This window comes from Psammomys obesus, unplaced genomic scaffold, assembly GCF_907164565.1.
Source record: "Psammomys obesus unplaced genomic scaffold, mPsaObe1.curated_primary_1811, whole genome shotgun sequence".
Lineage (NCBI taxonomy): Eukaryota > Metazoa > Chordata > Mammalia > Rodentia > Muridae > Psammomys > Psammomys obesus.
In genome coordinates, this window is record NW_026589732.1 from 9,610,909 (window position 1) to 9,624,061 (window position 13,153).

The window sequence follows — 13,153 nt, forward strand, 5'->3', positions numbered from 1 at the left end:
CTATGGAACTACCAACCTTCTCTCAACTGTTTACCACCAAAATCTCCATTATTTCTGAGATATTTTTCAGGCTTGAATCTCCCAAACTCTGATTCCAATGAGGAGAGAGCTTCAGAACTCTTCTCGTCAGGGCCTGTGTTCACAGGGCAAAATTCCTGAACCACTGCTCTGAAAGTGGTCTAGGGACTAGAGCCAGCCTCTCTTAGACTTACTGGTGCTTTTATTTTCTGCCCAGGGTGCAAGATGGAGGCAATGGTTTCTGGTTTTATTTTCCTTCTCCTTCCTTGAAACCGTCACCCTATAAAATGCACTGAACCAAGGACTCTGAGGACCTCACAGGTCTGCTATGTAAAGGACAGAGCCGCTACTGTATGCAGAACCTGGGGAGAGAAAGAAAAGCTCTGATGGGTTAGCCTCTCAGGCTTTTAAGGAGCAGACTCTGCAGTCCAGAGCTGAGAGATCACTAACATTAGTGTCCTAACACACTGGAGGGAAAGCGGGGAGATGGGAGTTCTATTTTCTTAGGGATATTTGAACACAATGGGCCTCCTGTAATGTAAATCACATGAGAAGGAAAGATGGAAAGAGTAGTCAGTGCCAGGAGATCCTGCTGTTCTTCCTAAGACCTGGCAGGCAGATTGCCTTTAGCAAATGTGTCTTCATGTTCTATGTGCCCTTAGGACATGTGGTTGAGCATTTTAACATACTGTTTACTCGCTGTAGCTGTTTCTCTGCAGAATGGTTCCTTTCACAGAGCTGTTCCAGAAGTAGAAACCCTGGTTTTTAAGCAAGATCCAAACATCCCTCTGGTTTCTGGGGGTGAGGGGCAGTACATCAGTGGAAAATCAGGGTGTACACAGACATGCCAGTTAAAGATGCAATGGCCAACCAGACCAGATGACTCAGTGGATAACAGCGCCTGCTACCAAGCCTGAGCCTGAGATCCACCCTGAGGACCTACGTGGTGGAAGGAAAGAGTGACTCCTGCAAGTTGTCATCTGACACCCACAAGCATGCTGTAGTGTGTGTTTGTTCAGAGGGATCATCTCCTCGGAGCCAGAAAAGCTTCACAGAAAAGAAAACATTCAACCAGGAGTCGAAGGGCAATGCCATGACGCTATACAGCCAAAGAGATGAAAGAGGCTCAGCTGACTACTAAGTTTTTAGGCAAAAGCAACATTTTAATTAGTAGAAAGACTCTGAAATATTGGTTCCAATTATAACTCTAATAAGTTTTTCTTCGTTTCTTCCCTTGGTGTCTCTAAATAGAAATCAAGTAAGGAAGTGGGCATATTTACCCACATCCAAGACAGTTCTAATGCTCTGAGTGTCTTTGCACCCATGAATGAAAATCTGCAAGAAATAAACCATGAAAGGAACAAAATGTTCTTCCTGCCATATGCTAAACTGGAACCAAGACCAACCAAAGCACTTAATTTGGATTATGTGGTTTTACCCTTGAACTTCACACACATCAAATTATAGCTTAGGAGAGAACAAAAGAGAGAAAAGATTTTATTGTGCAAATAATCATTAGTTTGGTCATTAGCAAAAGTTTCAAAGTTTAGAAATGTTTAAATGAATAAACGCCAGCCTGGTTTCCTGTCCTCTTCCTGTAGATCCTTGACTTCTAATGATGATTTCCATTTCTTTTTTTTTTTTTTTTTTTCTTTTTTTGGTTTTTCAAGATTGGGTTTCTCTGTGTAGTCCTGGACTTATTTTGTAGACCAGGTTAGCCTCAAACTCACAGAGATCTGCCTGCCTCTGTCCCAAGTGCTGGAATTACAGGCATGCACCCCCACGCCTGTCAATTTCCATGTCTATTCCCTTTTGGAATATATTGGATGTCCTGGGGCTTTTGAACGTCTTATGGAGTATATGGATGTTACTAGTTACCCACAGAGGAAAAGTGCATTTACCTGCAAAGAGTCACACAGTGTGAAGACATTCCTCAAAGCTTAAGGGTCTACGGTTCCAGACAAAGTTTTATCAGGCCTACAATATACAAAGAACATTTTTGTATCTTATTTGGTATTTATAACTTTGTGAATGTCAGACTCATCTTACATCTGAAGAAGGTAGGCTTTAACCACTCCCAGCTCTTTTCAGGGAACCAGGGGAGAGCACTAAGACTCCTTCTCCCCCTCCCCTAGAGTGCTGGGAACCTACTGTAGCAAAGGGAGATGAAATCAAAGACTGTGCACTTGTCCTTCCTGAGACTGAGTCTCTAAGGAGGGACCCACTTAGCCCACAGAAGATGGAATGCCATAGGGCCATGCCTCATCTCAACATGATGCTCCAAGATTATTGCTGACTGCTGAGACTAAGGGAGAGAAATATTTTTTCAATGTTCAAAGAACGATTTTATTTTATGTGTATGATTGTTTTTCCTGCATGCATGCCTTTGCTCCACATTCATGGAGTTCCCACAGAAGTCACAAGAAGGAGGGCAATACCATGGAATTGGAGTTACAGACAGGTGTCAGCCACCATGTGAGTGCTAGGAAACAAAGCTAGGTCCTCCCCAAGAGTAGCCAATGCTCTTAGACCACTGTGTCCTGTCTTCAGCCCCAGATAAAATATTTTTAATAAGTTAGTCCCTGCTCAAACTTGCAGTCAACATTCACGTCTCTCTACTTGATATGCTTAAACACACACACACGCACACACACACCTGAATTGATTTTTAAAAGGTCCTGAGTTGTCAATGTCTTTGAAAACCTGGCATAATAATTTCCTCTCTAGGAAAGTGTCTTCATGTTAGATGATTAAATTCTCTGCGTTTAGGGGTGTGTGTGTGTGTGTTACAAGCGATTGAACTTAGGCGAGTGATTTAATATGGGTTGTAATCGCTGCTCTTATTTTGCTTTTGTATTATGAGACAGGGTCTCCCTACATTGTCCAGGCTGTATTTAAACTTTCTAAATAGTTCTAAAGGCCTACAGCATCATTCCCAGCCCTAAATATTATCTCAACCCTTTCAAAAACTAGAAAGAAAAAAAGAAAAAAAATGGGATTAGTACACATCAAAAAAAAAACAACAAACAAACATAAGAACTAGAAATAAGAACCTTTAGAAATTATAGAACAAGCAGAATTTCTGATGCTAGAATTGTGAGACCAAAGTTATAAAGTGACTATGCTTAAGACAACTATGCCTGCTAGTTTGTTGTTATTGCTTTCAAAAAGCTGGGAAATGAAGCAATAAAAATCCCCACAGAGAAGTCATTATTATTGGAGAAGAGTAAAAAGAGACAAGAAAGTACAAAGAAAATCTAACATATTTTTTAAAAAAAATCAGTGTCTCTATAAATAAAATTTATAATAGCTGAAATTAAATATGCAATAACATATTAAGTGTAATTGAAGGCAGAATAATTGGAGTAAAAATAGGTTAGATAAAATTACCCAGAATGTGACACAAGAGATAAAAGTACAAAAACTATGATCACTACGAGGCACAAGGCTAGAGAGAGAAGGTCTGTGCAAGTTCCACAAGGAGACAGGGGCTGCAATTCCGCTCGTGTCTCTTTATTTTTATGATAAAGTTATTTAAGCACACAAAAAAGAAAAAAGCAAAGAATATGCTGTAAAACCCATATGTCCACTCCCCAGATACCAGTTGTAAAAACTCTGCCACATTTATTCATTTCCTTTCGTTGTTGATGTATTTTAAAGCCGTTCCCAGAAGTCACATCTTGCTGCTTTTAGAGGCAGGATTTGAATACAGAAATGCTGGATCTTTTTTAAAAGGAACAAAAGATGCCATCCACAGATTCCTAAGCCCCATCCATGCCCATTCAGGGTCAGGAAAATAAAACCACACTGAAGCTCCTCTACAGAAACCTGAAAAAAATGAGAGGAATTCTGACAAGAAGCCATTAGCTTGCTTACGGCTTATAAATGGCAGAGTCGCTTTCGGGGCCACATAGCTCCAAGTTCAGCATCTTTTCCCAGTACTACCCTAAGCCACCATATTGAAGTCCCCTTAACCAAGTCTATTTGGAATACTCTTATCTTTTTTTTTTTTAATGTGAGTGTGTGTGTGTGTGTGTGTGCGTGTGTGTGTAGGTGCATGCCGAGACCAGAAGAGGGCAGTGGGCCCACTAGCGTGAACCTACAGGTGGTTGTGAGCTATCTGACATGGGTGCTGGGAACTGAACCCTGGTCCTCTGCAGGAGCTCTTAACTGCAGAGCCATCTCTCCATTCCCAAGACTGTGTATGTTTACTGTTGCTTCAGAATCACAATTAGAAAAGATGAACATTCGGCCTCTCATGGTCATATTTTTACCTAAAGATTTAGGCCAAGCAGGGACCTCACAGCTCATGACTTTAAGACATCACTTTTACAGATGGGAAAACCAAATCCTAAGAGAAGAGACTTGCTGAAGCTAACAGCTAATGCATCGTGTTAGCTACTTTTCTTACTCAACTACCTCCTCTGTGTTTGTGCGTGTGTGCGTTTGTGTCTGTGAGTCTGTGTGTGTGTGTTGGTATGCACATGTAGAAAATAAACTTGTTTTGTTTTGTTTTGTTTTGAGACAGGGTTTCCCCGTCCTGAAACTCAGTCTGTAGGCCAGCCTGACCTCCAATTCAGAGATCCGCCTGCCTTTGCCACCTGAGTGTAGAAAATAAAGGAAAAGTAGCAGCAGCTATTTAAGGAAGGAGAACTGTGCTGGTCCATGACTTCAGAGGGACCCATTGTGGAGGGACATGAAGGATGGCTACTGTGGCCCCATCACACAGGTGGGAGCATGAACTCCCCACATCTTAGTTGGTCAAGAGATAAAGAACTAGAACCAGAACCTCAGGCAGGTACAGCCATCAAGGCCATCGTCACCCACCTGTGTGACCACTGATGCTAGCTGAGGACTAGGTGCAAAGGCCCAACAATTTGTCCACCCACTGAGGACCAACTTCCCCCAAAAATGAAACTGTTGGAGACGTAACCATAACAACTATTTTTGCCTAAATTTCCAGAAAGCTTTTGTTTATGGCTGCAACTGTTTTCCCCCTATGGACCATGCTATTGGCTCCAGAAATATTTTTTGTTGTTATCTGGTTTGTGTTTTTGTTGGTGGTGGTGGTGTGTAGGTGCATGCTGAGACCATTTTGTTTTTTTGTTTGTTTGTTTGTTTGTTTGTTTGTTTTTGTTTGTTTGGCTGGCTGGTTGGTTGGTTGGTTGGTTGATAGGGTGTCATTATGTAGTTCTTGCTGTCCTGGAACTCAGTATGTAGTTCAGGCTGGCCTTGAACTCACAAAGATCTGAGATCTGTCTTGCCTCTGCTTCCTGAGTGCTGATTAAAGGCATGCACTACCACACCCTGCTAAGATGTCTTTTAAATATTAACCCACCCTGGGAGCTGGAGAGACAGCTCCAGTTCCCACACCCACACATCTTCTAATCATTTTTAACTCTAGTCCCAGAGGGACTGAACACCCTCTGCTGGCCTCTGGGGTCACTGTATGCACATGGCACACAGACACACAGGCACCCAAAACATCCATGCACACAACATAATAATAATGATGATGAGGAGGAGGAGGAGGAGGAGGATAATAATAATAAATTTTAAAATACTAATTTGATTGGGAAAATATAGGTCTGTTTAAGTTCTAATGAGAAAAATTACATGATCTTAAAAAAAAGCATTCAGAGAAGCCAATGAATGCTTCTGTCTCTGGGAAGTTTAGGAATTGTCAGGATTGGTGGTGATGAGCCATTAACAGTTGAGGATTAAAGGAATTATGGGAACATAGTACAATGACATTTATTTACAGCACAAGCTAGAGATTGTTGAAAAGTATGAGCACACAGACCATTTTAATCAAACTTTGTATGGAAGATAAGGACACCATGATGGATGGATCAAAATTCACAAAAAAACCCCACAAAAAACAAAACAACAACAACAACAAAAAAAAAAACAACACCAAGTTTTCAAATATTTCCAAATTTCCAGAAGACATTTCTGAATTTTCAGAAAGCATATCTCAGCAATTAACTTTCGGCCATCATAAAGATGTTACCAGTTCCTGCTCATCTTGCAGGCACCCACATGAAGGGTGCTTTTACACTATGGTAAAAACCTCATGCATCAATCTTTGTGCAGATCCTGTCATTTCCTTTGAGTAAATTTCTGTAAGAGAGGCTATAAAGACAAGAACTTCCTAAGGCTGGTGATATATTATAAAATTGACATTCAGAAAGGTTGTAACAAACCATATTCCAAAGAACTCTATTTAACACACACACACACAAAAATCATGAAATCCAGTGCATTGGTATTTCTGTATTCAAGTACAATAGAGCATATGATGACTCTCATGCAGTCACTGAGAATTACATTTTAGAAATGCCTGCAATGGCCAAGGAATGCAATAATGTATCATTCAGTCTTAAAAGTATTATATAAAGTAGCACTGTACACACATAAATCTAATTTTGCTTTTTTTAAAAAGTTCATCTATATCATCTATATCCATATCTCAGGCTGAAGATATGGAAAACAATCTGAGAGGAAATGTGATTAGATATTGATAATGGTCAGCAGGGGACACAGAGTTGATATCAAACAGCAGATTTATTAAGAGATTGGGCATTTAGTCAAACAAAGATGTTTGGATCCCAGATTTTCAGCTTACAGGATTAGGCTCATAACCTCATCCTGTGTATATGATTTCATTAGGTAGAGCTCAGTTATCTCCTTTAAAATGAGGAAAGATAAGAAGGGCAGGAACGAGAGACTATCAGGAGATGTCAGAAGAAGAGAGAGAGAGGACTAATGTGAAAATAAAGTACCCCATAGGGTCAGAGTGAGTGTTAAATACTGCAACAAATGTATAGCTCCTGGGATATAGTAAGCAATCAGCAATTGTTGGTTGTTATCATTGTTATTGTTTGTTATTACTTAGTGTTACTGCATACATTTAAAATACTTTGGGGTATTTTATGAATTAAAAATCATCTACTGGGCCTGGAGACATGGCTTAGTTGGTAAAGTATTTGCCGTGCGACTGTGAGCACCTGATGTCTTACCTCCAGCTGAACACTGGACAAAGAGCAGTATACATCTATAACCACCGAGCTCAGCAGGCAGAGACTAAAGGATCCCTGGAGCCTGCTGGCTGGACACTCTAGAGGAATGCTGAGCTGGCTTGCTCCAAGGCACCACCAACAAACACAGGCTGGAGGGGCTGAAGACACGGCCTGTGGGTTAAGAGTGTGTACTGCTCTTGCAGGGGACCTGAGTTTGGTTTCCATGTTGGGTGGCTCACAACAGCCTGGAATAGGAACACCAAGGGATCTGATGGCCCCTTCTGAAATCCACAGGTACTTGCACGCACGCGCGCGCGCACACACACACACACACACACACACACACACTAAATAAGTAAATGTAAAATAAGTTTTCTAAAGAACTGAGACTTAATTTGCCTAGAATGCTTTAGTCCATGGGTTCAATCCCATGAGTGGGGGGAAAATGAGAAAAGCTGTAATTTTAAAAAGCTGAAATGTATTCCTTAATTTTCAGAATGAGGGCCTGACATGGTGGTACACACCTTCGATTCCAGTGCTCAGGAGGTAGAGGCAGGCAAATCATTGTGAGTTCGAGGCCAGCCTGGTCTACAAAGCAAGTCAAGGATAGCCAAGGCTACACAGAGAAACCCTGTCCCAAAGAAAACAAAACAAAAGAGAATGAGGACCCCATGCAGCTACACATTCCAATACCAGCTGATGTATGTTCTTTTAAATTGTCAATATCTTATGAAAAGTTGTTCTAGCTGGTGCTGTCAGGAAAAGGACTGGTAGGAGAGGCAGTTAGAGTCAGCTGCTGGGAATGTAAAGTCTCTCCTCTGGCAGCATTTCAACCAGAACACAAGGGAAGGGGAAAGAAAACAAACAAGCCAAAAACCAAAACAAACAAAAAACAACAACAACAAACCAAACCAAACCAACAAAATAAAGGAAGGACTTGCACTTCTAGGCATTTATATGAGTGAGACAGAAAGAGGGAAGAAGAGGAACGGACAAGAATGGAGACTTCGGCCAGTAAGGTGACTTAGTGGCTTAACTGCACTGTGGCCAAGCCTGACGGACCTAGTTTAGTTCCAGAAGCAGAGAACTGACACCTTCAAGTTGATCTCACATCCGTACACAGACACATTAAACAAATAAGTGTAAAAGAAGTTTTTTAAAGAACTGAGACTTAATCAACTTTAAGGATGTGTAGTGGACGTTGAAGGGCCTTGTACTTTCCTCACAATCATCTAATGGCAGTGCTCTTCTGCTAATGAACTCCTAAGGCAGTGCAAGTGGATATACTAACTTATCGAGGTCAAGTGCAGCTGTTGTTCATAAGAAAAGCTGTTTAGGCAAAAGGGTATATACTGTGTGGCTCACCATGACAACCACCGCGTGAGATTGCTTGTTTTATTTTGGGGAAAGGTCACAAGGGCAGAGGGAGGAAATAAAGGGATGGGGAGATGAGTGGGATTGGGGTGCTTGATGTGAAATTCACAAAGAATCCATAAAAAGTTAAAAAAAAAAACCACAGGAGGGTTTTTGAGGGTAAATTCATTATTCCATCAGAATCAACTTCACCAAGATTATTTTTATTCTTCACTGTGCTAATTACTAAAATAATAATTTTTAATTTTTAAGTTGTTTTTTTTTTTAATATTCAGTAGAAGTACCATGAAGATGAAAATGGACTTCTGTGTCCCTTTCCTGACTAGATCACTTAATACACAGGGTGGCTAAAGAAAGGAGTAAATGGAAGAAATCTGGGTAATTTATTATTTTTTATTTTTTATTTTTTCCCAAAGAAGAGGAAAGTGGACCTTGTCACTCTGAAAGACTCCTCCTTATTGACTGCAGTGATCTGCTATTTCTCATTCTTGATTCCTTTTTTTATCTCAGGATTTGATCATTACATTGGTGATTTTTCTATGTCAAATGTTTTTTCTGGTTGGTTTCAGACAGGACAGAAGCAGAGCCACCAGAAACTGAAGGCAGGCATACAGTTTTCTGGAAACGCAGAGATGATGGGTATGAGAACCTTGACATCAGTCTCTTTTTTCCACTTCTGAGAGCTGTAAATGAAACTCTCCAGAAGCAAGCCTAGGGAGTCTAGCGACAGTCATAAGCAAGCCCTCTGGGATGGGAACAGTGTGTCATTTTTCTTTAGTATTCTTTAAAAATGTCTTTTTACATGCCTGCAACTAGCTGAGAGGGAGTGAGAGAGCAAAGCTGTCAGGCCAGCAGCATCTTAATTATGGAGATTAGAAATATTTCATGCAATTGACACAGCTTCTTCAAAATTATATAGCATTAGGGAAAATGACTGTCTAGCACCAATGAGAACGGAAGAAAGGCACTCAGAAAGAGAATAGGTGAATTTTGACAGTTTGTCCAATAAAATAATGCTAGTTAGCAAAAGAAACTTTAAAAACAGACTCACGCTAGAGTTTCTGTTGCCTGACACAAATCTCTTAACAGGACTAGAGGGAAGCTGGGAGTGACAGCAGCTAAGTTGCCAGTTCAACCAGACCACACAGCCGCCTCCTCCTCCTCCTCCTCCTCCTCCTCCTCCTCCTCCTCCTCCTCCTCCTCCTCCTCTTCCTCCTATTGGAGCTCTTGGGAACTGAGTGACTTGGCAATCTGGTCAGGCTCGTTTTCCAAGGAGTCTGTGTCCTTTGCTCAGTGGGAGAAATATCAGTTAGTATCCCTGACGTGCTGCCTTGCTATATTTTCAAAATGTCTAATTACTTCCCATGACCTAGCAGTTTCCTGCTGGGCCCACTGAGAGCATCTTAAATGCTGAATGCTTTGGTAAAGAATTCGAGGATACCATCAATCACACTTAAGCATCATTTTGTTGTATTGAGCAGGGAGCTGATAAAGTAGGGGCAATGTTTTAGCACCCATTGTTTTTAATATTTAATCTCTTCTCCCTGGAGTCTTTTTTTGGGGGAGGGGAGATATTATCATAGTGACTATGTTAAAGCAAGAATCTCACTCTTGTGTCACTCTGGTCAAAACTGTCAATAGAAAGTGCAAATTCCATAGACTTTGGATGTCACGGCTCACACAGATGGATAACATTAGATCCTTTGAGGGGACACTCTAGAGCTTATGATGTAGGTTAGTTGGCAGGGTTAGCATGCGCAAAGCCCTGGGTTTGATCCATCAGGTGCTATGGTACATTAGTGTAACCTGAGCACTTAGGAGAAGGAGGAGGAGGCAGGAGCATTAGAAGATTAAAGGTTGTTCTCTTCTACATATTAAGCTTGAGGCCAGCCTAGTGTACATGCAGTTTGGTTACAAACAAACAAAATAGTCAGTGAGTAATTGTCACTTATAATCATCCCAGTTTTATAGAACATTTGAAATCCCCTCCCTCCTGTCTACATAGTGAGTTCAAGGCCAGCCAGGAATACATGAGTTTATGCAGAGGTAGGGTGGTATAGATTAATCCTGTAGAGCACTGATAACTGTACCAACAGGCCCAGACCATAACTTCCCGTTACATATATTCTTTTTAGAATATGACTCTGACATTTCTTGACCCTTCTCTTGCATCCGAATGGGCCCGAGACTATTTCAAAAGCTATGTATGTGCTTCATGAGACAGGTTATGAAAAGTAATGCTAGCTCTTGGAACCTAGCCACTTTGCCACAAGAAAGCCGAAGTCATGTGGCAAAGCACCAAGTAGGTATTTTGGATGACAGCCAACAGCTGGCACCAACTGCCAGGCTTCTCTGACTGAGGGAACCTCAAGGTAATTCCTGTGCTAGCCACTGCCCATGTAGTCACATGAGAGCCGCCCAATGAGAATGGCCTAGCCGAGCCTATTCAGCCCTCAGACTTTGGAGAGACAAAGTTTAGTTTGTGGTGCAACAATGTATAACTGAGACTGGGATGCTACTCATTCCTCAGCCTACACCTTTGCATCTAAGCAGTTTTACATCTACGCAGTCTCTTTTTTTGTCCTTCCCGACACCTCCAGTTATCCAGCTTGTTCAGCTTAAAGACAGCTTCTCCGAGAGGCCTTTCTTAATAATTCTGTCCTCTCTTATTTCTCTGCCTACAAGTCAGTTAAATCCTGCCTCCTCTCACCCACAATCCTTGCTGCTTCATGGTCATTTTACCAGAACATTCCTTAAATAACTTGAACAAGAATAGATGCTTTTTGCTAAAAGTCTCATCTATAGATAATTTAGAAAGCGTTGACCTGTATGATAGACTTTTCCTGGGGAGACCCAACACACTCCTGTTCTCACCCCAGAAGGGGAAGCCCAGGGCAGACCAAAGTAAAAACTGCACCAATGTCTGATTTGGTGAACCAATGGATTTTTATTGGGGTTGCTTGCAGGAGTATAGGGGAGGAGTTACTTTCAAAGAAACGGTGATAGCTGAAAAATATCTGCACCAAGCCTGCCCCAATGTGGGTGATGAACCCTCAAAATTGCAACACTGGAGCCTTGGAGCTCTTGCAGACAACTCCATAGTCTGGACTTCTCTCTCTTTGACTAGCACCTTGTCTGGTCAGAGTCTCCATTCCCACGAATAGGAGCCTTAAGAATTTTACATTTAAAACATCATCATCATCTTCATCATCATCATCATCATCATCATCATCATCATCATCACCACCATCACCATCATACCTCCCTTTATGGTCTGAAGCTTCTGAGCTTCTCATTCCTGGAGGAAATGTTTCATTTAGGAGGAAATGTTGGGATTGTACTGAACAGGCCATAAAGCAACTTCCCTTTTGTCTAGTGGTGTCTTGTCCTGATTTATCCCTGATACTCTTTTAAATAAGTCCCCAAAATGACAGTGTTGGAAGGTGGAGTCCTTTCAGGGTTGTTTCTGTCATGTGGTTTGTGTCCTCCTGAGTGGATTCATGCCATTGAAGAAAGTGAGCTCACCCTCTCCTGCTCTGTAGTCATGTGAGGTTGGTATTCATTGCCCTTTGCCCTTTTGCTTTCTACCATGTAAAGATGAAGGATGCCAATGTATTAATCTCAGATGTCCCAGTCCCTGAAAACTATGAACAATACATTTCTGTTCTTTATAAATTAGTTTCAGGTGATTTGTTATAGCAACACAAAACAGTCGAATGGAAAGTTCATATCCTCTGCAAAGGCATTTGCAATGAACAGATTAGTATAAATTCTTTATAACCTCTTCTATATACATGCTGCTTACATGATAGTATTTCAACACAGTACTGATTTTTAACATACTTTGATTGATGCTTGCGGTGGTTTGAATGAGAATGGACCCCATAGTTGACTGTTTGGTCCTTATTTGGCAGAACTATTTTGGGAAAGAATTAGGAAGTGTGGGCTTCTTGGAGGAGGTGTGTTGTGAGGGGTGGGCTTTGAGATTTTAAAAGGCTACACCAGACCCAGTTCCTCTCTTGGCCTACAAGTTGCAGATCAGGGTTCAGATTTAAGCTCTTTGCTGCTGCCCCATCGCTGTGCCTGCCTATCTGCTGCCATATTCTCTGCCACGATGATAATGCACTACTCTTCTGAAACTGTAAGCAAGCCCCCAATTAAATGCTTTTCTAAAAAAATATAAGTTGGCTTGGTTATTATGCCTCTTCACAGCAAAATAACAGTAAATAAGACAATAGTGTGTTGTAATCATGTGATAGGTATGTTAACATTGTACTTGGTCCATGCCGGTGAATGTAGATTACAACATTTATATATTTTACATTTATAAAATATTTCCTATTATTTTGGCAACTACTTAACCAGTCTTCTATACTATGGAAGTTTCAGTTTTCCTTAAATTTTCTTTACTAATAATACTTGATTGCGATTGGACATCCCCAGGGAAAGACCTGCTTAGTTAGAAGAAATGTAGCTTTCAAGTTTTACACAGATTCTTAAATTCCTCTCCAGGAAGAGGGCCATATTTATATCCCCATCAATCATGGATAGGGTGCTATGATATTCCCTGATGCTGGTTATTATTAAGCTTTTAAATCGTTGCCAATTTCTTAGGTGAGGAATGATATCCTCTAATTTTTTTAACGTGCAGTTTTATGATCAGGGAGACTGAGCAGCACTTCACATTTTATTAGTCCTTGTATTTCTTTCACTGTGGCATGCTTTGGCTGCCTTTTCTT